At 54.7% G+C, this 27,189-nt stretch overlaps 1 protein-coding gene across 2 annotated transcripts in view; it reads right to left on the reverse strand.

Moving 5' to 3' along the window:
- PIK3R5 (phosphoinositide-3-kinase regulatory subunit 5) overlaps nt 1–26,967 on the reverse strand; it is a 71,313-nt gene extending 44,346 nt beyond the window's left edge. Inside the window, exon 1 of one of the 2 annotated variants that reach the window (XM_047832570.1) lies at nt 26,590–26,967. The gene's annotated coding sequence lies outside the window, so the exon portion shown is untranslated. The remainder of the gene's footprint in view (nt 1–26,589) is intronic. The other variant, XM_047832569.1, reaches the window with a different exon arrangement.
- Between the last annotated feature and the right edge of the window lie 222 nt (nt 26,968–27,189).

Below are 27,189 nucleotides of genomic sequence, written 5' to 3' on the forward strand. Positions count from 1 at the left end.
AACGAGTGTCTTTCTGCCTGTGCTCCCTCTGCCTGGAACATTTCCACCACCTTCCCCCGCTTCTGCCGTGGCTAATACGCATTCATCTGTCTTCGTTTATAAGGTCGCTTCTTCAGGGAAGGCTTCCTGACTCCCAGGCTGGGTTGGGTGTCCCCCACTTCCCCGACACCTATGTTGTAACTGCTTCCCCTACCAGTCTTTTCAATGGCAACAATGGTCCATGCATTATACATATGGTTCTAACCCCAGTATCTGGTGTAGGGCCCAGGCAGATTCTTCCTGGACAGCTATGTGAGCGTGTAAATGCGCTCCGCAAACCAAAAGCCCCACCCAGGCATGCGGCCATGATGTTGTGACCATACGAGCAACAGGGGATCTTCCTCAGGCTTTGGGGGAAATCACATCTGTCACCTCCCAGTGAGTCAGTCCTCGGAAGTGTCGAACAGGTCATTCTGGGCCACCCACGGTGTGGCAGGCTATCTCAGAGACCTGCTTCCTCCTGCGGTTCCTCGGCCAGGGTCTGAAGGAAGAGATCGAGGTCAGAACCCAAGCTTTCCAGAAGCTGTTCCTATGGCCACAGAGCACAGGACAACATATGGTGCTATTAGTATGTTTCTTTCTGTACGCTGTTCCCTCCCCTCACTACTGAGGCAACCACCTCGGGGAAGGTTGGTGGCAGAAAGGAAAAAAGACCTCTGGGCTCCTGGACAGCTCCTGGCAGGAAGGTTGGACCTCAGAGCTGGATTTCAGCTGATGTAAGGAGAGTAAAGCAATGGTTATTTTCTTTTTCTTTTCATAAACTTTGATTTGTAGAGCGGTTGTAGGCTTAGAGAAAAGTTGATCAGAGAGTACAGAGTTGCCACATAGTCCCTCCGACCCCCTCATCTCTCCCGCGACCGTTTCCCCCCATTATGAACACCTTTCATCACTGTGGTACATTTATTAAAACCGATGAACCCGTATTGGAACAACAGCATTAACCCAAGTCCACTGTTTATATGAGGGTTTCGTCTTGGTGTTATAGAGTTCTACAGTGTGATACAGTCGCTAAAATAAAAAATGTCATGTATCTACCATGCCAGCGTCATAAAGAATAGTTTTACTGGCCTCAAGTTCCTCTGTGCTCTATCTATTCATCCCTTCTCCTCTCTCCAACCCCCCGCAACCACTGGTCTTTTTTACTGTCTCTACAGTCTTGCCTTTTCCAGAATGTCACACAGTTGGCATTATACATGAGTAGACTCATGTCTTCAGACTCGCTGCTTTCACTTAGTAATATGCATCGAAGGTCCCTCCCTGTTGTTTCCTGTCTTATTTCTTTCCGACACTAAATAATAGTCCCTTCTGTGGATGTACTATCGTTCGTTTATCCGCTCACCTGCTGAAGGGTATCTCGGCTGTTTCCAACTGTTGGCGAGTATGAATAACGGTGCTATAAACCATTTCACGGGCAGGTTTTCGTGTGGGAATAAGTTTTCAACTCGTTTTGGTAAATACCCAGAAGGCCAACTGTCAGATCATATGGCAAGACTTCTTAACTTTCCAAGAAACCGCCAGACTAGTCTTCCAAAGTGGCTACACCATTTTGCTTTTCTACCACCAATGAGTCCGAGTTCCTGCTGTTCCACATCCTCACCAGCATTTGGTGTTGTCAGTGTTTTGGATTTTAGCCATTCTAACACATGGATGGTGGTATCTCATTTTAACTTCCAATTTCCCTAGTGACGTATGAGGGGGGCCATCTTTTTATATGCTTATTTGCCATGTGTGTATCTTCCTTGGTGAGCAGTGCAGAACTCACACCTATTTATTTTTAAAGTGAACTTTTCATTCAAGTATAACATCATGGACATACGTACACAGATCATCGGAGTGCAGTTTGATGGGCTTTCGCAAAGTGATCCCACCCACAAAACCAGCACCTGGATCAAGAACCAGACTACCACCATTGGGGCAGGCGGGTGGCTCAGTCAGTGCAGCGTCCGACTTCAGCTCAGGTCATGATCTCGCGGTCTGTGGGTTCGAGCCCCGTGTCGGGCTCTGTGCCGACAGCTCAGAGCCTGGAGCCTGCTTCGGATTCTGTGTCTCCCTCTCTCTCTGCCCCTCCCCTACTCGTGCTCTCTCTAAAATAAATAAACATTTAAAAAAAAAAGCAGACCACTATAGGTATCCTTAGGGACCCCACCTCCACCCGTGCCTCCTCTGGTCACTACACCATTGCCTATTTTTTAATTGGGTTGTTTATTTTCTTATTGTTGAGTTTGAAGAATTCTTTGCATATTTTTGATACAAGTTCTTTATCAGAGAAACGCTTTGCAAAGACTTTCTTCCAGCCTATGGCTTGTCTTTTCATTCTCTTTACAATGTCTTTACCAGAGCAGAAGTTTTCATTTTGAGTCCAACTCCTCACATTTTTCTTTCATCGATCACAGTTTTGATGTCACCTCTAAAGACTCAGGGGCGCCTGGGTGGCTCAGCAGGTTAAGCCTCCGACTTTGGCTCAGGTCATGATCTCACGGCTCGTGAGTTCCAACTGTGCATCAGGCTCATTGCCAAATCCAAGGTCATCTGGATTTTTTCCTATTATCTTCTAGGAGCTTCACAGTTTTGCATTTTACCTTTAGGTATATGATCTGTTTTGAATTAATTTTGTGAAAGGTTTAAGCTTAACGTCTCAATTCACTTTTTGCTGTGGATCCTGTGTGCCAGCACCACCTGTTAGAAAGGCTATCCATTTCTCCTTTGTTCTTTGCCAAAGATCAGTTGATAACATCTGTGTGGGCCTGTTTCTGGGCTCTCTATTCCATTCCATTCATCTATTTGTATATTCTTTCACCTATATCACAGCGTTTTGGTTACCATACCTGTATAGTAAGTCTTTTTTTTTTTTTAATGTTTATTTATTTTTGAGAGAGATGGAGACAGAATGCGAGTGGGGAAGGAGAGAGAGGGAGACACAGAATCCGAAGCAGGCTCCAGGCTCTGAGCCATCAGCACAGAGCCCGATACAGGGCTCAAACTCGTGAATGACAAGATTATGACCTGGGTCAAAGTCGGACGTGTAACCGACTGAGCCACCCAGGCGCCCCTACAGCTTTATAGTAAGTCTTGAAGTCAGTTCTTCAACTTTGTTCTTTTTCTTCAACATTACGTTAGCTATTCTGATCTTTTTCCTTTCCATATAAACTTTAGAATCAATCTGTTGACGCAGACAAAGTAATTTGCTGGGATTTTCATTGGAATGGCATAAAATCTACAGACCAAGTTGGAAGAACTGCCATATTAACAGTATTGAGTCTGCCTATCCATGAACATGGAATATCTTTCAATTTATTTAGATCTTCTTTGACTTCATTCACCAGGGTTTTGTAGTTTTCCTAATATAGATCCTGTACATATTTTATTAGATTTATTCCTGAGTACTTTTTTTTTTTAGTGCTCATGTAAATGGTGTGTATTTTTTATTTCAAATTCCAATAGCTTATTGCTGGTATATAAAAAACAACAGATTTCTTTGTATTAATCTTGCATCTTGCAATCTTCCCATAATCACTTATTAGTTTGTTTATTTTTTTTCCTGTCATTTCTTTAAGATTTTCTACACAGATAATCTGGAACATATTATAGAGAATTGATATCATTTGTTCTTTAAGTGTTTGGTAAATTCACCAGTGAAACCGTCTGGGCCTGGTGCTTTTAGTTTTGGAAAGGTATTATTTATTGATTAAATTTCTTTAATAGATACAGTTCTATTCCAATGGCCAATCCTTGTGTGACCTTTGGTAGATTGTGTCTTTCAGGAATTGGTGCATTTTGTCTAAGTTATCAAATTTGCGGGTATAGAGTTTTTCATAGCGTTCCTTTATTATCTTTTTAATGCCCACAGGATTGGTAGTGCTTTCAACTTTTTAAAATTCAGATATAATCCACATAACAGAAAATCCACCACTTTAAGGTGCATACGTCAATGGGTTTTTAAAAATTTTTTAAATGTTTTTATTTTATTTCTGAGAGAGAGAGACAGAGTGTGAGTAGGGGAGGGGCAGAGTGAGAGGGAGACACAGAATCCGAGGCAGGCTCCAGGCTCTGAGTTGTCAACACAGAGCCCGATGTGGGGCTTAAACCCACGAACCACGAGATCATGACCTAAGCTGAAGTCAGTTGCTTAACCGACTGAGCCACCCAGGGGCCCCGAGTGGTTTTTAACATATTCACTATGTTGTACATCCATGACCGTGATCTAAATCCAGAACATGTCCATCACTCCAGAAAGAAACCTCATACTTACTAGCAATGACTTCTCCCTCCCCTTATCATCTGGCAACCGCTAATCTACTGTTTCTATGAATTTCCTTTTTCTGGACATTTCATATAAATGGAATCACAATACATCATCTTTGGCATCTAGCTTTCTTCACTTAGTGTGTTTTCTAGGTTTATCCATGTCGTAGCACATAACAGTAGTTATTCCTTTTTATGGCTGAATGGTATTCCACAGTAGGGACATGTCATGGCCGTTTATTAAATACTTCAGTTTATGGACCAACATTCATATTGGATACCTGAAGGCGACCTGCTCCCAGCCCAGAGCAAAAGAAAAAGATGAGAGGCATTTTCCAGGTAGGTAGTTTTCCCTTCTGCAGGAAGGCCAGTAAGAAATCAACCTAGCCTGGAGTCTCCTCTGTAATATAAAAGAATCCTGCTTGAAGCTTAAATAAACCATTGCCACCACCGTTAGGTCCTTCCCATGATGGAGTCCCCTCTGCCCACCAGGCGCCTGACCAGGCAGGCATGTGCGCATGCCTTCAAGGCAGACCTCCTTTTCCCTCCATTTGCACATACGGAAACTACGGCTGAGAAATAAAGCCACTTTCTCAAGGTCTGCTGGAAGGATGCCAGCTCAGGTCTGCCCAACGTCAAAGCCCTCCTTGGCTGTCATGTGACATGTCGAACTCTCTACCTGATTGCTCTAGCACTGGGAGTTCCTAACCTTTTCGTGCCCTAGACCCGCTGGCAATCCGGAAAAGTCCACAGACCCCTCTTCCGAATGACGTTTCGAATGCACCAAACAAAACGCACGGGACTGCAAAGGAAACGAATTGCACCGAGTTGCAATGACCAATGTTTTGTGCGTGATAATCAGACTTGCGAAACGGTAATTTATATTTTTCTCAACGCATTAAGTGACAAAATCCAGCCGTGGGTCGGAGGACCGTCATCACCTGAAAGTAGCAAAAAGCATACATGACATCTGAGGGACTTCCAACACGAACTGCAAAGTGATACGAACACATCTGGATCCCTCCTGGTGACCCCGTCCCAGGGGCTACCAATATGACTATGGCTTGTTGTCCGTCTTCATAACGGAAAGAGACGCCGAACTTCAGTTAGAGGGGAGTGAAATCAAAGATGGTACCCGTTTCCCATCCAAGTCCTTGGACCCCTGGGCGAGAGTCTCTGCTCCCCAGAGGCTGTGGGACCCACAGGAAGAGAAATATGGGCCAAGGGAGCAGTGAGGTCCTGTCCCCCTCTGGGACCCGTTGTCGTCTCTGGCTGGTCACCGTATCCAAGGGGGCCTGCCGTGGGGAGGGGTCACGCTCCTTGCTCACTCTCCTTCTCCGGTCTAGAATTCCTCCAGTCCTCTCCTCTTCTGGGAACCTCCCTAGGTAGCGTTTCTGTTTCTCCTGCTGGTTCCCCTCTTATCTTGGTCTCCCCGAGCCTCTCTCTCTCAAGACAGTTGAATGCCTTCTTAAAACAACACCCTAGAGAGGTCTGGGGAATTTCGAATCTCTCATTTCAGACTTCTTGTATGACTTCAGAAGGGCAGCCCCTGAGCACGGGTCCCTTGGGAGAGGGGGAAGCCCCGGCTGAACGTGTGCTACAGAAGCACTGAATGAAAACCCAGGGCCGGCCCGGCAAGGGGAGGGGGGGCATGGGGGCCCAGCGGTTCCCTGTGCAGAGAGCCGCCCGTCCTCCCTCCTCGTGGGGAGTGGAGAACGACGGGAGAAGCCACATAACCTCCCTGAACCTCAGTTTCTTCACCCATAAAAGGGGAGACGGGCATCTTCACGGTGGCAGATCACGGGGTGGGGGCCGGACAACGGGGATGCTTGAGTGCGCCCCCAAACCAACCGCCAGGCATGTTCAGAGTTGGCCCCTCACAAGACGAGTCCCAGGGAAAAGTCACCAAGTGGCGAGCACCAGAGTGGTGCTGCTTTCCGGTGCTTTACTAAAGGCTCAGGGCACAAAATGGTCACAGCTTCCCACCCCCCACCCCCCCCAAAACCTCCTGCCTTTCTGAAACTCGGCCAGGGAGGGGATGTATTGGGGCACAGCCAGAGCCGGGACCAGACCTCCTCACCCCCTTCCCTTTCCTCCTCTATAATCAAGGTGCCCTTGGAGGGCTCCCTCTTGTCTCAGCCCCGGTGTCTCCATGGAAAAAGGGACTTCTGAGGGCACTGCAGCTCCAGTCTGGGCCAAGAGGGATAAAGCATTTGCCCTCCCAGCCACATCACCGCCCCCCTCTTCGCCAGCCAAGAGCAGCGGCCTCAGCGGCAGTGGTCCAGGGCCCAGAGACCATTCTGCGTGCTGGTCTGACCACGGTGATGGAGGTGGGGGGACCACAGGCAGGGGGAGGACAGGTGCAGGGAAGGCCGACTCCACAGGAGCACATGCCCACAGTGACCTACATGTCAGCAAGACAGGGCACCTGTTTCCATGGTTCCCGAGACCTGCCGGCTCCCCACAGCAGGGACTGGGGGTGGGAGGGCAGGGGACAGAAGGCGGGAGGGAGTGACAGAGACAAGAGAGGATGGGCGGCGGAGGAGGAATGGTAAGCAGGGGGCTTGAAGGGCAGGGTTGCCTAGAAATACCCTTCAAGCGGCCTGGGCCTGATGAAAGACAGTCAAAAACAAAAACAGAAAAGCCAAAATGTACACCAGCAGCCCCAGGGTTTCCTGTTTTTCTAACAAATCACCAATGATTTCCAAGAAAAGCAAGCCGCGCTGCGCTCGGGCCCCGGGCACAGCCGCAGAATTTGCACATCTGGCCTGTGCTTCGAGAGCGCCGCGTACCCCCCTGGCACAGGATGTGGCGGAGCCCGGGAGGTCTGCAGCTCCGGGGTGCACGGGGGCGCGGGCCAGGAGCGCCCCGGGGCCTCGCGGACCCTCCCCGGGGTCACGTGGGTGGGCTGCCCCAGGCCCGTCGATTTCGCGGCGCAGGGGCTCCAGGGAGACCCCGTGGGGCCAGCTTTCCCGAGAGCAGGGCGGGGCGCCCCGCGAGTCCTCGCAAGCGCCCCCCGCCCCCCCCAACACACACAAGGTCCGGGGCGCTTTCCGAAGCCCCTGGAGGGATGCGCAGGCCCTGCGGCTGGGCTGAGGGTCCGTCTCCCCAGCCCCTGACGCTCGCCCCTTCTCACCTCCCTCCCCGCCGGGGAAGCGCCCCCTGCCCCTGCCGACCCCAGCCCTCTTCCCTCCTCATCAGGAACCAGAGCCTCCTCAGGGACTCCTGCATGGCCCGAGGCCCCAGGAACTGAGCACATGACCCCTTCCCTGCCAGCCTTTCCATCGAGGAGGGGGCGGGGGGGGGGGGGGGACCAAGGGTTTGCAGGCGCAGAAATGGAGCGACCTCGCTTCACCCATTCAGGCTGAGGGCAAGGCCCGCAGGGCCCCCCTGCTCCCCCCCCGCCCCCCAGGGGCGGGCAGAGTGGTGGATGGAAGGGAGGCAGAGCAATCATCAGGCTAACACCAGGCACACAGGCGTATCTTTTGCTGAACCACCCGCAAGTGCGCTCCTGTTTGCACACACGATGAGTCACTACCAAATACTAGACTGAACTGTATCAAACAGCAGCGAGTATCTACTGAGCAAGAGGTTCAGTCCGCTACCTCAGCGCGCATCCCTTAACAGCAAGGGCATTCTTGGGGCGCCCGGGGGGCTCAGGGCGCTGAGTGCCCGACCCTGGCTCAGGGCACGATCTCGCGGTTCACGAGCTCGAGCCCGGCATCGGGGCTCTCTGCGGTCAGCAAGGGGCCCGCCTCGGATCCCCTGTCTGCCTCTCTCTCTGCCCCTCCCCTGCTTGTACTTTCTCGCTCTCAAAATAAACATTAAAAAAAAAAAAAAAAACACAAACAAGGACATTCTCCAATCTGAAGATGCTATAATCACACTGAGCAAAAGAATAAGGTTGTGCAGTGATGTCTGCGGTGCCCCAGGGATGTCCACACTTTGCAGAACACCTGCTCTGTGCCTGACCGCCCACCATCCCCGTGGCTGGGGCTGGGGCTGGGGGCGGGGGCAGCTGGGGGACCACCCCACGCTGGGAGTTTTCTCTGGACAGGCTGCAAAGCAAACGTGTGAAATTCCTGCGCAGCCCGGTGACCAACACAAAATGAGAATTCTCTGATTTACAGTCCAGTCCCCCGGCTGCGCATGTCTTCCCAGCCGAGGCCCCAGACACTGGACCATCCCCATCGGGCCCTGCCCAAAGTCCTGGCCCGCAGAATCCATGAGCAGACCACTACGTGTTGGGGTCGTCTGTCACACGGCCATAGCGTCTGGAACCATACATCATCCGGTAGGGCCCACACGGTCACAGAGACTGGGAGCCGCTGGACCACGTGGTCAGAAGAGCCCGGATGGAACAGCTAAAAAGCAAGCTGCTCAGAGACGGGTGCCATCCACCGGGCAACCGAGACCATCGCAAGCAATTCGGAGACGAAAAGGCCCTTGGAGAGGGCGTCCAACCTGAATTCATCTACTCAAATACAAACTCTTCGTATCAAGTGGATGTGACCACAAGGTATTTTGCTGGATGCTGTGGAAGAAACAACCAGGACTAATATACCGCCCTGCATCCCAGATGCTGAGCTTTGCGGATGCCAGCATGGAAGGTGCCACATTCTGGGGACTAGAATGACCACGGCAGCACATCAGGCATGCTCCTGCCTCAGGACCTTTGCACTCGCTGTTCTCTCTGCTGGGCGTGCTCTTCTCCCAGATGTCTGCTAGGTTCACTCCCTCGCCTCCTGCAGACTTAATGCTATATTCTCAATGAGGACTTCTGGAAAACGCCACCTTTAGCACATCCTGTTTTCTTTTTTCCACCTCTTACCACCAACTGACACACTGTTCATGATACTTTTTTTTTTTTAATGTTTACTTATTATTTTTGAGAGAGAGCGAGAGAGAGAGAGAGAGCAAGTGGGGTGGGGCAGAGAGAGAGGGAGGCACGGAATCCAAAGCAGGTTCCAGGCTCCGAGCTGTCCGCACAGAGCCCGACGCAGGGCTCGAACTCACGAACCGCGAGATCATGACCTGAGCCGAAGTCGATGCTTAACTGACCGAGCCCCCCAGGCGCCCCTGTTCATGTTACTTACTGGTCGCGCTCACTGCCCGTCCTCTTCCTCCAGCTCCATTCGAATGTAAGGCCACGAGGCTGAATGAATGGATAATGAATGAAAGAGGGAACAAGAAAGGGAGTTCAAGGATGATAAAAGGAGACAGGCATAGGATTGCACACACCTAGCTCGACTGAGATACAGGTGCTGCTTTTCTCCTACGAATCATCAAACTGACCCACAGTGAGCCCTCGGGACGGTCGGCTGCTTGACCTGGACGGCGGCCGGGAGGCATCCCTGGGTTCAAATCAAGCCATCTGCCAAATCGTTGTTCCTCGGATCGACTCGCGTCGTAGAAAAGTCAAGGAAGCAATGAGGAAAACTACTGTTTCATCTTGTGTCTTTAATTCTGACCAAAAATTAAACAACAACAACAAAAATGTTTGTAAAACAGGAGCCGGAGAAACACGGGGAGGAAAAAAACGACCACGTCGCCCCAAAGTCTGGACGGATGGTGGGAGAAGGCACTAGGCACACCCAGGCACACGTCTCGGATGTTAAGAAAGCGGATGTCTAAGGGATCAGGGATCAGAGAGCGGGGCTTAACATGAAAAGGGTAAACAGTGGAGCCAAATCAGAGAGTCTCACGAAGGAGGAAAGGGGGAGAACATGAAGGGGCCGGCACGATTCCTGGGATACATGCCAAAGACAGAAGGGAGGTCCCCCCCGCCCCCAAAAAGAATGAACACAAAAGAGCAGAAGTGAGCAAGTCAGGAAAGGAAAGCTTGAGAACAACCCGGAAGCCTTCAAAAAGGGCTTGTGGAGTTATTTTCAGATCCCAAGCTGGAGATGAGGCTAGACACTCAGGGCAGACGGAGCTATCATCACAGATGCTCCAGAGAAGGCAGAACTGCTCCACAGCTATTTCCTCCGACTTTTTTCTCAAAGAGAATGGGTAGCGTCCTGGAAAGTATGGATGAAAGAGGATTTCGGGGCGCCTGGGGGGCTGAGTCAGTTGAGTAGTCCGACTTCAGCTCAGGTCACAATCTCAGGGTTCGTGGGTTCAAGCCCCGCATCGGGCTCTGTGCTGATGTCTCGGGACCCGGAACCTGCTTCAGATTCTGTGTCTCCCTCTCTCTCTGCCCCTCCTCCTGTTTGCCCTCTCTCTTTCAAAAATAAATAAACTTAAAAAAGATAAATACGGGCTCCTGGGTGGCTCAGTTAGTTAAGCATCTGACTTCTGCTCAGGTCATGATCTCACGGTTTGTGAGTTTGAGCCCTGCGTCGGGCTCTGTGCTGACAGCTGGGAGCCTGGAGGCTGCTTCCCATTCGGTGTCTTCCTCTCTCTCTGCCCCTCCCCCTGCTTTCCCTCTGTCTCTGTCTCTCTCTCTCAAAAATAAATAAACATTAAAAAAATTTTAAATTTTTTTTTTCAACGTTTATTTATTTTTGCGACAGAGAGAGACAGAGCATGAACGGGGGAGGGGCAGAGAGAGAGGGAGACACAGAATCGGAAACAGGCTCCAGGCTCCGAGCCATCAGCCCAGAGCCTGACGCGGGGCTCGAACTCATGGACCGCAAGATCGTGACCTGGCTGAAGTCGGACGCTTAACCGACTGCGCCACCCAGGCGCCCCAACATTAAAAAAATTTTAAAGAGGATTCATTTAATCAACAGCAAGCACATTTGGGGGAGGGGGGTCCAAAAATCTCCAGGAGCTCAGGGTCAGAGGGGAAGACGGGCTTCTGAGAGGTCTATGCACAGCGGCAAAATCATCACTACCAACGACAAACACAAAACAGAGATCACTAGAAAAATACGCAAAAGACCTGAATAAATCCTTCATGAAGGAGGCTCTCCAAATGGCCAATAAACACGAAAAGGCGCTCAATTAAAAAACAATTTTTTTAAACATTTTATTTATTTTTGAGAGACACAGCCTGAGCAGGGGAGGGTCAGAGAGAGAGAGGGAGACACAGAAACCGAAGCGGGCTCCAGGCTCCGAGCTGTCAGCACAGAGCCCGACGCAGGGCTCGGACCCACGAACCGCGAGATCGTGACCTGAGCCGAAGTCGGATGCTCAACCGACAGAGCCACCCAGGCGCCCCAGAGGTGCTCAGTTTTGTTAGTCCGAAGGGAAATGCAAATTCAAACCACGACCCACCCACCAGGATGGCCCAAATGGAAAACACAGAAAACCCTGTTCGTGAGGACGTGAAGCACCTTGAACCCTCGTGACTGCAAGTGCGCTCGAGCGCAACCCAGTACGGTCTTTTTCCAAGTGGAAAACCGTTTGGCAGTACCCACTGAAGCGCAACCCGTGCGTGCCCCGCGACACAGCAATCCCACTCCCAGATGCACACTCGAAAGACGTGCACCACAGAGTCCGGAGCAGCACCTTTCAAACTAGACCCTACCCAGTGAGTGAGGCGTCCCAGGGGAGGTGAATAAGGGCAAGGCGCAATAAGAACCTGGAGGAGGAAGAAGGTCAACCAGCGGCAGTTGCCCAAGACGGTAACTCCACAGCAGAATTTTCAGCCTTGGGATTCAGAAGATCCCACCAACAAGGGGGCGGGGGAGACCAGGGGAGAAAGGACCACCACCGAGGGAACAGGGTTCTGGAGTCAAATAGAGAGTTTGCTGCTTAAAACGCGCTGAAGATTGCAGATGCCGATAAATACATCTCAGAGTCATAAGGAAACCTGAGTCCGTCAAAGGGAACCGCGGCTAATCGCCTTTGAAGAACTGGAGAAAATGAAAGATGGACATGGGAAAGATGGAGAGTGAGACAGACAGACCAAGGCGGAGACGGACGCTAGAAAAGGCCGTCCCAGTTTTAGAGACGAGCAAAGTCGCAGACTCTCGGAAGCCACAGTCTCTGAGCCGGGCAGCCCCCATGCCATCAAGGCAGTTTGAGGGTACTCAGGGAAGGATCCAGAGACCGCCAGGGGCTAGAATGGCTTCACGAACAGAAGACATGAAAACGCACAGAAGTGGCGTATCTGGGTTTGAGCGAGTCCTGTGAGAGCCTCATGACAACGTGGAGAAGCACGAACTGCGGGTGACACAGACGGGTGGCTTCAGCCCTGGCTCCATGACTGTCCCCAAAAGGGCCTTGAGGGTCTTTATCTGCAGGGACGGCTCTCTTAAAATGCCAGAGAGCTCTGTCTTTGGCCCTTCAAAGCATGTCATTTTTTAAAAATTACTTTTTTAGGGGCGCCTGGGTGGCTCAACGGGTTAAGCATCTGACTTCGGCTCAAGTCGTGACCTCACGGTCCATGGGTTTGAGCCCCACGTCGGGCTCTGGGCCGACAGCCCAAAGCCTGGAGCCTGTTTCGGATTCTATGTCTCCCTCTCTCTCTGCCCCTCCCCCCCACCTGCTCTCCTAAGCAGGCTCTGCACTGTCAGCGCAGAGCCTGATGCAGGGATTGATCTCCCAAGCCATGAGATCACGACCTGTGCCGAAATCTAGGACGATCAACCAACTGAGCCACACAGGCGTCCCCAGGGCATGCCATTTTAAAAACTGTGGTGTAATGTTAATGTGAATAGCATAAAATGTATCATTTTAATCATTTTAAAATACGCAGCTCAGTGGCATTAAGAACATTCACGTTGTCCCATAGCCACTACCGCCTCCTGTCTCCAGATCTTTATCCTCCCAAGCTGAAGCTCCATACCCATGAAACAAACGCTCAGTCCTCATTCCCCTCTTCCTATTCCCCAGCCCCTCTAGTCCCTACCCTTCCTGCCGTCTCTTTGAGTCTGATGACTCTAGGAACCTCATATACGTGAGATCATACTGGATGTGTCCCTTGTGACTGCCTCATTTCACTTAACATGAAGTCTTTAAGGTTCATTCTGTCGTGACAGGTCAGAATTCTACTCCTTTTTCGGGTCAAATAATATTCCACTGCATGCATATGCCGCATTTCGTCTGCCCGTTCATCTGTAGGTAGACATTATTGATTCCACCTTTTGATACAGAGTGCCATTTTTTATGAACGGTTTCCAACGGAGCTCAGAAGGCATGTGAGCCGCACGACAGAAGGGATAAGGCACCTTTATGGGACAGTGTCGATTCAGAAAGATCTCAAACCGATAGAGTTCAAACACGGATGAGACTCCTGATTGTCCTCCCACAATTCTCCTTTCTTCTATAATAACACGATGTTCAGAAATTTCAGATTACATTGCTCAGGATTCTCTTCTTAGCCCAGCGTGGCCATGCGGCTACATTCTGGCCCGTGGAATAGAAGTAAATGTTGATGAGTACAATTTCCGAGGCATGCCTTCTTTCTCTTCCCTCCTCCTGCTAGCTGGAATGCAGATATGATGGCAATTGCTAGAGCAGCCATTTTGCACCATGAGATGAGAGCCACATGTGGAGAGAGAAATAAACCCCTCTCATCTACACCACCGCCCTGTTGTGCTTCTCTGATACAACAACAGGCAAACCAATATACTAACTGTTTCCATCAATACGGAGTTGCCGAAGAAGCAACGTTAGATTTTGGGAGTGGGGGGAGGGCTGTTACTACATCATTTAGATACAGCTGGTAGGATTTTCCCCCAATCTGTGGAGCATGGTTTATGAACTGACCTGAAACGGAGGCCGCAAAGCATACCTCCCAATTCCCTTACAAGGAGACACATCAGAAAAGCTGAAGTCATCCTCCCAGAGAAGAGGTATACATCTTCTATATGGCGTGCCCGCCTCTGGGTACCCCACTTTGGGGGAGCGACAGCAGGGGCTGAATTCTTTAAATTAGTTATCCGGATATTCTTCGGAGCAAACGGGGTTGGCCAGCTAGTACGGAAGCAATTCAAGTGGAGTGGGCACGGTTTTGATAAACGTTAGTAGAGATGATCTCTCGCTGGTTGCGTAGACAGCAGAGTGCAAATGCAGTACAGGCATTAGAAAACCGTCCCTCCCAAACCGTTTCATGAACAGCGATGTCTCCAAGGCGAAGCTATGAAGACAACAAAATGATCGGTGACCGCCAGGGGTGGGGGGCAGGGGAAAGGGAGAGATAAACAAGAGCACAGAGGAATTCCAGAGCGTTCAAAATGCTCTGCGTAATATTATAATGATGGACGCAGGTCATCACACATTTGCCGAAAACTCACAGAATGTGCAACGCCAACAGCGAACCCTAAGGTAAACTATGCATCCGGGGCGGGTGACGATATGTCAATACAGGTTCATCCTTGGTTAGAAATGTTCCATTCTGGCAGGTGGTGTTCAGAACGGGGGAGGCTATGCATGGGGTCGGGGGTATATGGGAAAACTCTGTACCTTCCAACCAATTTTGTTGCAACCTTAAAATTGCTTTAAAGGAATTAAGTCTATTTTAAGAGAGAGAGAGAGAGAGAGAGCAGGGAAGAGGGGCAGAGCAAGAGAGAGAATCCCAAGCAGGCTCCACACTCAATGTGGAGCCGGACCCGGGGCCCGATCCCGTGACCCCGGGATCATGCTCTAAGCCGAAACCAAGAGCCGGACGCTCAACCGCCTGAGCCGCCCAGGCGCCCCGTGAAGTCTTTACTAAAAATAATAATAATCGTGTTGCCATCTCCGTCCACTGAGCGGGTCGCAGGAGTGACAGCGGGAAGGAATCCCTTATCTTCAAACTCACCGAATGGGGAGGGGGAGGGGCAACACCCGAGGCGGACTGAACCGCGGCCCCCACCCCATCCCTTCCACACCCTCCATACGGCAGCGTTGATGGGGACCCAGCAGCACAGAGCCGTGGCCCATGGAAGGGCGTTCTCCATGCCTCTCGGGACAGTGGCTGGACGGTGACAGCACGCGGCCTCGGGAGGGGGCAGGACGACAGGGGAATGGGGCGCTGTTGGCCCCTCCTTCTTCATCCACGGCCTCCAGTACACGGCCATGCGGCCTTGAGGGCTCGCTTCCGACATTTCCCACGGGTCCCCCGGGTGCCGTGTTTTTCCACCTGACTCGGGTACCTTCTAGAAGCCCAAACGGCTCGCATGCCTTAGCCTCACTAGTTCAGAAATGTGTGTCTAGATTCTAGATGCCACCCAAGGCTAGTCCGTCCCCACCCGAGCCCACGTCTGCCTCTCTACACTAGGAGGTTTGATGACCGACTTCTTTAAAGGCACCTAGATTCCCCCCCCCCCCCCCTTCACATCTTACGGCACCTTACATGCAGACAAACCGCCGTGAGGGCACTCTGACCCGCGGGCTCGTGCGTGGATGCCACGGCAGTCCTCTGCACCTGTGCCCTGTGGCTGGGCAGCTTGCATCTTGCGACCTCTCTCTGATGGCTTCAGAGGGCCAGCTCACCACAGAAAACAGCCTCGGGGCAAGAGAAGTCAGGTGGCGACGGTGAGCCCCACGCCTGGGTCACCCGCTTGCTGCGGAGGGGGAGCTACAGGATTCCCGTCCCCGGGGCCACCAGAGCCTGGGGCACTTTACCCGTCCGGACGGTCGTGTTGGGTCCCAGAGATAGTAAGGGGCCCCCCAGGCTGGCGGGGGGTAGGGGGGACCCCAGGGCTGCCACAACTGTCTGAGGAGGCGGGAGGCCAGTGTCAGCCTCCTTGGCCCATTTTTCAGGTGGGCACAGAGAGGGCTCCACCTTGGATGAATCAGGACAGGAGGGTTCTGGCTCCTGGGGCGTCTTCCCCACTGCTCTCTCCTCCCCCCAGAAGGTCCCCTTTCCTCTCCAAAGCATTACTCCCGAAGGGGAAAAAAGAGAAAAGGAAGAAAAAAAAGACCCTCGTCCTTGCTTACCCTGACCCGTCACCCTGCTTGTGAGTGACAACAAGTGACAGAAGGGAGTCGCCCGTCACTCTGAAGGTTCCCATTAGGCTACCAGAGCCACATTCGTGAATATGCAAGTTAATAACGCTTACTGGTGACACTTTACTTTCTCCCAGTTTAAAAACGTGACTTCTCGGGGCGCCTGGGCGGCTCCGTCGGCTGAGCGTCCGACTTCGGCTCAGGCCATGATCTCGCGGTTCGTGAGTTCGAGCCCCGCGTCGGGCTTCCTGCCGCCAGCCTGTCAAGGCAGAGCCTGCTTCGGATCCACTGTCCCCCTCTCTGTGCCCCTCCCCTGCTTGCCCTCTCCCCAAAATATTAAAAAAAAAACCCAGGGGCGCCTGGGTGGCGCAGTCGGTTAAGCGTCCGACTTCAGCCAGGTCACGATCTCGCGGTCCGGGAGTTCACGATCTCGCGAGATCTCGAGTGATCTCGCGTGAGTTCGAGCCCCCCCGTCGGCTCTGGGCTGATGGCTCGGAGCCTGGAGCCTGTTTCCGATTCTGTGTCTCCCTCTCTCTCTGCCCCTCGCCCGTTCATGCTCTGTCTCTCTCTGTCCCAAAAATAAATAAACGTTGAAAAAAAAAAAACAACCCAAAACTTGACTTCTACACTTCCCTCGGCCTCCTCCAGGGTCAGCAGGGCCAGGCACCCTTGGGGATGTTTAAAGAATCCCCAGAAAAACTCCAGGCATCTCTCTGCCTCCCTCCCCGGGAAAGCAGGGCTCCGGATTGCCCCACAGCCCGCCGGACAGCCAGGACAGGCATCCCCTCTGCCTAGTAAACGTGTAAACATCATGTTGCAAACACACACTTACTTCCTCAGGCCCCTGTTGGGGGGGGGGGGGGTGGCGGCGGCTCCCCAGGGCCTCCCCACTGTCAGACTTCTGACTGACCTGGAGGGTGAGCAGAGGGCTCCCAGGGGGTGGGGTCTGGGCACGCGGAGTTGGCCAGGGGCTCCTGGGGCCTGAAGGGCCCAAAGGGAGACGCGTGCCCTGTCCCATAACAAAGACAAGGCCACAGGGTTTTTTTTTCCTTTTTAATGTGTTATTTATTTATTTATTTTTTTTTTTTTAAGACTGAGAGAGAGCATGAGTGGGGGAGAGGCAGAGAGAGAGGAAGAGCAGAAGGCAGGCCGTGGCCCGGAGGCCCACGGGCGGGCGTAAAAGGTGATGACAGCTGAGTGGCCTGGCACAGAGAACGCTGGGGAAGTGAGAGGGGCCAGCCGCACCATGGCACTGGCTGGAGAGCGGAGAACAGGAAGGTGGAGGGGGGGTCCGGGGGTGGTGACTCCAAGGTTTCAAGTCTAGGAGTGTATTGTCACCAGAACCACGAATGGGGAAGTCTGTAGAGGAAGCCTGCTTTGTGGGCGAGGCGCTGGGCTCTGAACAGGGGCTGAGGTGGGAACAGAGCCAACGGCCCGCGTGGGCTTCGACACAAAGGTAAGGGAGGTGAACGCACCCGAGGGGTGGCCAGAAGGGGAGGCGCAGGCGGCGGAGAAAGAGATCCAGGTGAGCCTCTGTGGGGTTTGCGGGGGGGACCGCCCAGCTTTGGGATCTGTCTCCTCGAGGCCACTGAACTTCTTAAGTTCAAATTACGTGCTCAGAACAACCAATCTGCCTCCGACCCGTCGGACACGGCCACTGTGATTTGGAGAACTGCAGACTTGGGAGCGGAGCATCCTCGGTCTCCATTCTCACGGCAGTCGCGTCTACGTATGACACGTACTTCTCTTGAATGCTTCCCTGGACGGGGAACTCATGACCACAAGGTCACCCGCTCCATGGTTGATGTGTTCTGAATTTGGCTTTGTTGCATCACATGCTACAGAGCCTCCAAAGAGAGACGTTGGGTAGGAGAGGAACACTGGGTTTATCGCTGCAAAGCCGCCAGCGGCCTTGGAGGAAGCCAGCCTACGGAGGAGACTGGGTGGAGGGCGACAACACAGTGCCATTGTAGTCCAGAGGATTCGCAGCCGCTTGGAGTCCTGCCGTGAAATGGGCACCGTGACGAAGGAAGAACTCCCACAAGTCCCGTGTCGGAGGGCGGACTGGGGACAACGCACAGGCTGTCGGAATCTCACAGCCCGTTTGATCCAGAAGGGAACAGGCTCAGACCCGTGGACAGAGGCCGGAACGGGGAGGGGTCATCTCCTCCCCCCACCCTGGGGTATGAACATCACGCCACAGTCCCCCGCCCCCACCCCCCCTCCCCCCGTGTTCTCCTAAGCACAATCACAGACCAAGGAAAACTCTTGACTTTTCGTTTTCTCAGAATGAAACTCCCAAGATGTCAGCACAGAAGTGAATGCAAAACTCACAGGCCTATGAAACACAGGCCCCGAAAAACCCCCCACACAAGGGGCCATCACTCCCCAGGCCAACCCAGAGACGGGGCGGGCTGGCCCCAAGAGCGGATCTGGGTCAGCCGCGCAGGAAGGTGATCCTCGCGGTGGGACCCGGTGTATGTATGACACCGGGTGTCAGAAGAAGTCCAAGAACACGAGATACCACCAAAAGCTCAGGCTCCAGCTCGGGATGTGGCCGAGGATCCCGGGCTCCCGCGGTGGCTCCGGGGTCTCCTACCGTGGCAGGCTACACTCTCCTGACCACAGAAGCGCCCCTGCTCCGGGGGAAGAGCTGGGAGGCAGGGCTGTGGGGTTTGCGGAGGAACTGTCCAGCTTTGGGATTTGTCTACTCGAGGCCACTGAACTTCTTAAATTCAAATTATGTTCTCAGAACAACCAATCTGTCTACAACCCGTCGGACACGGCCACTGTGATTTGGAGAACTGCAGACTTGGGAACGGAGCATCCTCGGTCTCCATTCTCACGGCAATCGCGTCTACGTATGACATGTATTTCCCTTGAATGCTTCCCCTGATGGGGAACTCATTATCACAAGACCACCTGTTCCATGGTTGATATGTTCTGAATTTGTCCAAGATCTTCCTTGTCACAGGCTGAGGTCTCCTGAGGTCCCTCTTTCTCCTTCCTGGAGTATGACACCCCCCCTACCCCCCGCCCCGAGCAGGTAGTCTCCACCTTCTCCAAAAAACACCACCCTCCAAACATCTGAAGATAGACATTACTTCTCCCTTGTGTCTTCTTCTTGGAGGAAAACCTCCAGGCCTCTTTTCTCATTTTGTATTATGTCATCACCACCTCTGGTGACCTTTCTCTGTGTGTGAATTCGTTATATCAGCATCCTCGCCGGACCAGAGCAGCTCCGTGTGGAAACAGGCCATCCCGTAGCCAAAGGGCACGGAAAGCAAGGACTCATGGGAATTAGTGGCGGCCTGGCGGAGGCCAAGAATCAAAGATGGCTCCCAGGCTCCAGCTGGGGACACTGAGGCAGCAGGTCTATGCCTGGAAGGCCGGGGAAGGGACAACAAGAGGGGAGGAAGGCCTGGGGGCCGGGAAGCCAGGAATGAGCAGCAGAGGAACTAAAAACCAGAGCCTTTCTCCCGACTTTCCGGGAGCAGATCACTCCCTTGCTCTGGCCGCTCTCCCTGGGGGTCCCAGGGTGCAGGAGAAGACGAAACGCCTCCAGGGTATCGCCAGCGCGTTAAAACCCCGACAACAGCAGGACAGCAAAGGAAAGTGCAGGCCAGCCTTACTTGCGAGTATGGATGCAAAAAATCCAAAAGAGAATCCCAGCAGGCCAGACCTAGCACTGTACTAAAAGAAAAAACCACCTTGGCCAACTGGAGCTCATTCTAGAAGTGCAGGGAGGGCTCAAGTTAAGGATATGAGGCGTCATGCAAATCTAAGGCCAGGCAAAAGGACACGAGGATCTCCTGGTAGAGGCTTAAAGGAGTATTTCGCAGGGGCGCGTGGGTGGCTCAGTCATTAAGCATCCGACTTCGGCTCAGGTCATGACCTCGCAGTTCGTGGGTTCAAGCCCCGCGTCAGGCTCTGTGCTGATGGCCCAGAGCCTGGAGCCTGTTTCCGATTCTGTGTCTCCCTCTCTCTCTGCCCCTCCCTCACCTGGACTCTCTCTCTCTCTCTCTCTCTCTCTCTCTCAAAAATGAATAAACTTTAAAAAAAATTTAAAAAGAGAAGTATTTGGCAGGCGTAACTTCCATTCATGCTTTAAAAAATCCTTAGCAAAATGAGGAACCGGAGAAAACCCCCTTCCCACGTGGCACTTGATGGGGACCACGTATCACAGAGACCAAGCCCCCGGCTCATTCCAGCCCTTGGAAGCTCGAGACGCTGGGAGCATCTGTGGTAACGAAACAGCCGTGGAGGGAACAGCAGAGCTTCTTGTAAGGACACCATGAGCAAAAGTAATACTTTTGCTCGCAGATGGTCTTGAATTTCATCGTCTCGAAGATGGCTTGAATGCAAGACTTGATGAGACATTCAGAAAGTGATAAGCGTGGCTGGGGCTCAGTGAACGGTCAGGGAGCTCACCCTCCCACCCCCCACCCTGCACGGGCCACCTTGACACCTCACCAGTGAGTCACCGGTGACCTCCCGTGCAGTTTGCAAGTTTCAATCATCAGTCACCACCCCCTGCTGGCCTCTAGCCACGGCTGACTCCCCGTGTGCAGCGATGCTGGGGGGTTACCCCAAGAAATCGGCGGAGAGAAAGTCCTGTTTTTGAGAACAGGGGTGAATACCCTGGCTTTGCCGGTCAACTGCAGAGCTCTGAGAACACCCTGACCTTTTACGCAGAACTCTGGAAGAGAGGGGGAGAGAGACCGTGCGTGTGTGTGTGTGTGTGTGTGTGTGTGTGTGTGTGTGAGTGTGAGTGACAATTCTCCTGCCAAGGGTCAAAACGACCAAGCCCAGACCCCAAGCGCCTGTGCAGGCTTCGTGGTTCCGGGAAGACGAGTTTGGATGGGGACGAAGGGTGCGGAGAGTGAACGGACGGCAGACAATCAGGGGTTCCTAACCCTGTAAGTGAGCAGGTTTGGAGAGGGGCGGAGCGGAGGCCCGGCGGACAGCGTGCTTGTTTTCCAAGCGTGGAGGCTTCCTCTGCCGCGGATGCAGAGGACTCTTGCAGGAGCCCCCGGGGACATCCGCAAACCATGCTCCCCGCTGATGACCGGTGCCCAAGGAAAAGGGAAGCGCCAGTAATAGAACTGATGGCCTTCACGTCCTTGAGCCGGACTCGGAGTCTGGGGCGGGGGCAAGGGAGGAAGAGATAGGACTGAGGGCTTGAGGCCCTGGTCTACGCCAGACCTTGGGTGGGGTGCCTGACAGCAGGTGCCTCACTGATGCCCCCAGGAGAGGAGCCCCCGCAGCCCTCGGGACAGTTAAAAGGAACGCCTGCAGGGCTCAGTCGGTTAAGCTAAGCGTCCAACTTCGGCTCAGGTCATGATCTCGTGGTCTGTGAGTTCGAGCCCCGTGTCGGGCTCTGTGCTGATGCCTCGGAGCCTGGAGCCTGCTTCGGATTCTGTGCCTCCCTCTCTCTCTGCCTCTCCCCCACTTGCGCTCTGTCTCTCTCTCAAAAATAAATAAAATGCTGGGGCGCCTGGGTGGCGCAGTCGGTTAAGCGTCTGACTTCAGCCAGGTCACGATCTCGCGGCCTGTGAGTTCGAGCCCCGCGTCGGGCTCTGGGCTGACGGCTCAGAGCCTGGAGCCTGTTTCCGATTCTGTGTCTCCCTCTCTCTCTGCCCCTCCCCCGTTCATGCTCTGTCTCTCTCTGTCCCAAAAATAAATAAATGTTGAAAAAAAAATAAAAAAGAAAAAAAGAAAATGTAAAAAAAAAAAAAGAAAAAAAAGGAACACCCAAGAGGATGCACCCAGGAGCACTTAGCATGCATCCGCTAACATTAGGTACTACTGTTCTCAGCATCCCTCTTTCCATCTTGTATCTCTCAAGTGTCAACTTGAAAATGACATCGTTAGGGAAACCTTGCCTTCACCCCCCAAATGTGTGGATCAACCTTTATGTAATCTCACAGCCCAACCCCCGCCGCCCCCATTCTCACCATTGCGATTACACGATGTGTGTGTCTAGTGTCGTGCCCGCCAGACTAATTTCCCAAGCGCAAGAACATTGTGTTGTTCAGGGGTCCCCAGAGCCCGGAGCTTTGCCACAGCCGTGTCTCATTTATCCAGAAGGCACTGGACTGAAAAGCCCCATCATCCAGAGCCCCACCGCCGGTCTGGAGGCCCTGTGGTTGGCCACGGTTCATGCCCCAAAAGTCACGCCCTGGAGGGCACGAACTTCACACCCGCAAGCACATCCAGGCTGCCACTGGGGCCTGGTCATCTCAGAGAGTCAGCCCAGCCCTGGCACGTTCCAGCAGCGTGGCCTTGGTCCTCCGTGTCCGCATCCGTCACGTTCGGATCGTAGTTTTTGCTACCTCGGAGTGCGGCCGTGAAGGACCAAAGAACGCGAAATACTCAGTCCAGCGCCCAACACCGCGAACGTACAGCGGGAGGAGACAGGAGCCGAGAGCCAGATGAGCGAGAAGGGGCAGACACGCTGTCCCGAGCGGAGCCAAGGTACGAAAGGGGAGTGGCAGGTAGAACCAGCTGACGAGTCCCAGGAAACCATCTGACACTGGGAGGACATGCACGGACCGACCCAAGGTCACGTGCCTAGCAGTGGAGGAGGAGGCGGGCAGACACAAGGCCAGTCGACTCCATGGGGGGCAGGTCAGGAGCCACCCTCGGCCCTCACACCCCAGCCCTGCCCCCAACAAGGAAACCACACAGAGTCATTTGCCTAGGTCAATAACAGCGCTGACGAGACTCGGGAGGACACGAAAATGAAAAGCACACCCCACCCTCCTGCCCCCCTACACCCTCCGGCGGGCAGGCAACTCCCACTGTCGGGCGTGCGTGGATTTCTTGCCTGTGACACCCCGGGGAGTGAGTTCCACGGTGACAGCTGAACAGCCACGCCGAGCACAGGGGGCTCAGGCGAGCCAGCCCATGAGCTACTGGTCAGACCCCGTGGGCCAGAGTGGTCAGTGCTCCGTCAGGAGGGCGCCCGAGGTGCGGGAGGGGGGGGCTGGAGGTGGGGCCGGTGCCGCGGGGCGAGGCGGGGGTTGGGAAAGGCTCCCAGGATGATGAGGTCTGAACGCGGAGGGGAAGGAGTCATAGTCCACTGGGCAGTAGAGGAAGCAAAGAAGGGAAACGTGGCGAGAGGGACTAGCACGTGCAAAGGTACAGGGGCCTGCCTGAGCTTCAGGACATAAAGCGGCAGGGTGGGCCGGAGCTGGCTGGTGGGAGGCCTGGCTACCATGCCAAGTGGTATGAGCCTTCCCCGGGGGGTGGGGGGGAGGGGGCAACGGCCGCTCTGAAGGGTTCGCAGTGACCATGGCCGCAGGAGAAAGTCTGGGCCGGGAGCCGGGGAAGGCCGGAGGCTGGGGTCTCCCACTGAGGCCAGACTCCAGAGCCCAAAGCCTAGAACCCCAACTGGTAGACCCACCAGACCCAAGAAGGGCCCAGCGTCTGCTCGGTGCCACCACCAGTCACCCCCTGCTTCCGATTCCTCAGCCCCCACCCTCCTCCCTGGGTGCACTTGTCACAGCTGTGTCTCGCTTATCCAGAAGGCACTGGACTGAAAAGCCCCATCATCCAGAGCCCCACCGCCGGTCTGGAGGCCCTGTGGTTGGCCACGGTTCATGCCCCAAAAGTCACGCCCTGGAGGGCACGAACTTCACACCCGCAAGCACATCCAGGCTGCCACTGGGGCCTGGTCATCTCAGAGAGTCAGCCCAGCCCTGGCACGTTCCAGCAGCGTGGCCTTGGTCCTCCGTGTCCGCATCCGTCACGTTCGGATCGTAGTTTTTGCTACCTCGGAGTGCGGCCGTGAAGGACCAAAGAACGTGAAATACTCAGTCCAGCGCCCAACACCGCGAACGTACAGCGGGAGGAGACAGGAGCCGAGAGCCAGATGAGCGAGAAGGGGCAGACACGCTGTCCCGAGCGGAGCCAAGGTACAAAGGGGAGACAGAACGAGCTGATGATTCCTAAGACGTTATTACGTAGCCTTCGCTGTACTTACTATATGTATGAGGGCGAGCCACACAAGTGACAAGGATTTCCTCTACAGGTGGGTACAGTGAAAAGTTTTGGTGTCCATGAGGTCAAGCTACTGGAAAAATCCACGCAGATTCACTCAGGGGAATGACATAATTCTGTGCGTACCTGGGTATTTCTACAGCATTCCCCCAACCCAAATCTGTAAAACGTACATTGCATTTAACAGGATCTAAGATGACTTCAACGGTTTTTTAAAATAATAATAATAATAATAATAATAGAGAGAGAGCACAAGCAGGAGAGAGGGGCAGAGGGAGAGAGAGAGAATCCCAAGCAGGCTCCACACTCAGTGCAGAGCCCGACACGGGGCTCGATCCCACCACCCCGGGATCATGACCTGAGCCGAAATCAAGAGTTGGACGCCCAACCGACCGAGCCACCCAGGCGCCCCTAAGATGCCCTCAATCGTAAGGTGAGCTGTTATTTTGCATGCCACTAAGAAAGAAATATTGCCGTCGGCTATGATGGTACGATGCCATAGAAGGTAAGACGGATGTTGATTTCCAAGCTGTTAAAACGTGAACATATATAGTTACGTCTTCAAATTAATGGGATATCCTCATAGGTCATATATGTTTGCTGTGGGGATGTCTCATCTGCAGAAATCAAGTGCAACCTCTCCTTTGTTCCCTTGCACACATCTATACCAGAGGCCCAAAAAGCAAACTGACCACCTCTCTCCCCCCCAACCCCGAGTGACAGCTCATCACCATCTTGCCCCTCCAGAAGCTTCCTCTCTTAAGGAGCTGATCCAGAGGCTTTCAGTCCACCCACAGCTGAGCCAAACAAGACTTCTGGTTCACAGGGATCCCGCTGGGGTGAGCCTCTTGGAACGAGGGCAGAGTCAGAAAGGCTCAAATACTCTGCTGAACCCAAGCTGGGGCCCCCAGGCTGTCCGGGCCACGCTGGCTCTCCTCCTCCGACACTCCTCGGCCAGGAGGCCCACGATCCACGTGTGGTCTTAGCATCGTTACCCCTCCAGGACCCCCAAACATGCTTTTCATGCAGTCCCCCCACTCAGCTTCCCCTGATTATTCTTGAGACAACCAGAGCTGCACGGGAGGCAGGAAGGAGAGGCAGAGATGGGGAGAGAGCATGACCACGCCTCACTTAAGCTGGAGGTCAGGAGGGAGGGGGTGTCTTAAGACCCCACAGTCCTGGCGGCTTATGCTCCAAAAAGCAAGGAACGGTATCCTGAAGCAGGAAGAGAGGGCCTGACTATCTGAAACCTTCTTTTGTCTTCCTGGACCCACACGGCGGCGGGGCAGGCTGGGGAAGGAGGGGAGCCTCTGATCCCCACGCTCGTTGCTACAGATAAATACCCAGGAAGCAGCTTCCGTGCGCGGCTACTCTCCTCACGCTTTTCTCATCTATTTCCCCCAAGCCCCGTGAGGTCGCTATTAGAGCCCATTTTAGAGACAGGACAACCAGTCTGGGAGAGGGGTGGTAAGATACTCCGGTCGCACGGCAGGGCCTGGCCGGCAACTCAGGTCTCCCTTCCACATCGCACGGGGCTCTCAAGCAATGGCTCCAGCGGCATCCTTCAAGGAGCTTGCTCAAATTTTAGAAAAAGACAGATTCCAGACCTGCCCCCAGCGGACCCCCCCCCCCCGCGCCCCCCAAAGCTGGGGCTGGGGCCTGGGGCAGGTGTGCTTTTACAAGTTCTGGGAACCCGGGCCCTTACCAGGTGGTCTAGGCCAGGAGCAAGGGGGCGGATCAGAAGTTGCAGCGACGAGCGGTGGGAGGAAGCGAAGGGCAGCCCAGAAGGGGCCTTCCGGGCCCCGGCAGACCTGGCCTACTTTTAGCCCTCATTTCGCCAAACCTCCTCTCGGCGCAGAGGCTTGTTAAACTCTTCATACCACATCCTGCTGCTTTCAACTCGCCTTCCTTCTTCCCTCCGAACCATCTCCTTCCTCCTCCTGACCCGAACCTCTTGCCGATGTACCCGGAGCCCTGGGATGGGCCAGCGCGCGCGCGCGCACGCGCACACACACCTGCACGCACGCACCCGCGGAGCCACGCAGGGACACCCGGGTGTAAACACGGCTGGAGCCACCGCGCCGACGGGCGGTGCTCCAGGAGAGCGGCCGGCGCCCGGGCACCTCCGCGACCCCCCGGGTCCTGACGGCGGTGCCCGCATTCACCGCGACAGTCCCCAGGCGGAGAGGCGCGCGGGCTCCGCGACCCCCTCCTCGCGCCGGCCCGCAACGGAGGCAGGAGGCCGCGGCCACACGCACCGCCCCGGCCTTCCACAGTGGCTACCCGGCGGACGCACCCCACCCCGGGACGCCCCTTCTGTCTCCGGGATTACCGGGGCGGCAGGTGCGCGGACCCCGTGCCCACGGAGAGACACCCCGACTGCCCAGCCCGCCCGCCGCCGCGGCCCGAGCGCACGGCTCCCCGACGGTGCGCGGGCCGCCCCCTCTCGCGCCCTCGCCGCCCGGCCGGCCGGCCACGCACCTGCAGTCCCCGCCGGGCGCCGAGCCCCTCTCCAGCGGCGACTCCCCGCGGCTCGCGTGCTGTCGGGACCACGGCGCCGGGCAGCAGCCGCGCGGCGAGTCCCAGCATCGGCCCCAGCAGCGCTCCGACGGCGGGGCGGTCCGGGGGCGGGGCCACTCCGGGGGGGGCGGGGCGGGGCGCCCAGCTGGCCTCTAGCGCCCCCTGGCGGCCGGGCGGGCGAGGGGCCGGTGGGCCCCCGCAGCCTGAGTCCCCTCCTGAACCCCGCGCAGCGCGCAGGAGCCGCGGTGCCAGCGACGCGCGCGTCTGCCCTGGAAGGGACAGGCCCCGCGGGCGGGCGGCCACGGCCGGAGGGGCACCCCCGAGGGCCCGCGATCCCCCGGGAGGCAGGTGCGGCCGGTCCCGGGGAGCGGAAGCGGGCCTCGGCCCTGCAGGAGGGGTGGGCGGAGCAGGAGGGGAGGGCTTGGGGTGGGGGCTTCGGGGAAGGAGGAGAAAAGGGAAGCTCCGAAGAGCTGCTTCCTTCTCTCGCTGCGACCCAGCGCCCCACTTCCTCCTGCTACTTCTATTTTCTCTGGGTGCTCTTAACCTTTAAAATGCCTGCAC

Source organism: Prionailurus viverrinus, chromosome E1 (genome assembly GCF_022837055.1).
Source record: "Prionailurus viverrinus isolate Anna chromosome E1, UM_Priviv_1.0, whole genome shotgun sequence".
Lineage (NCBI taxonomy): Eukaryota > Metazoa > Chordata > Mammalia > Carnivora > Felidae > Prionailurus > Prionailurus viverrinus.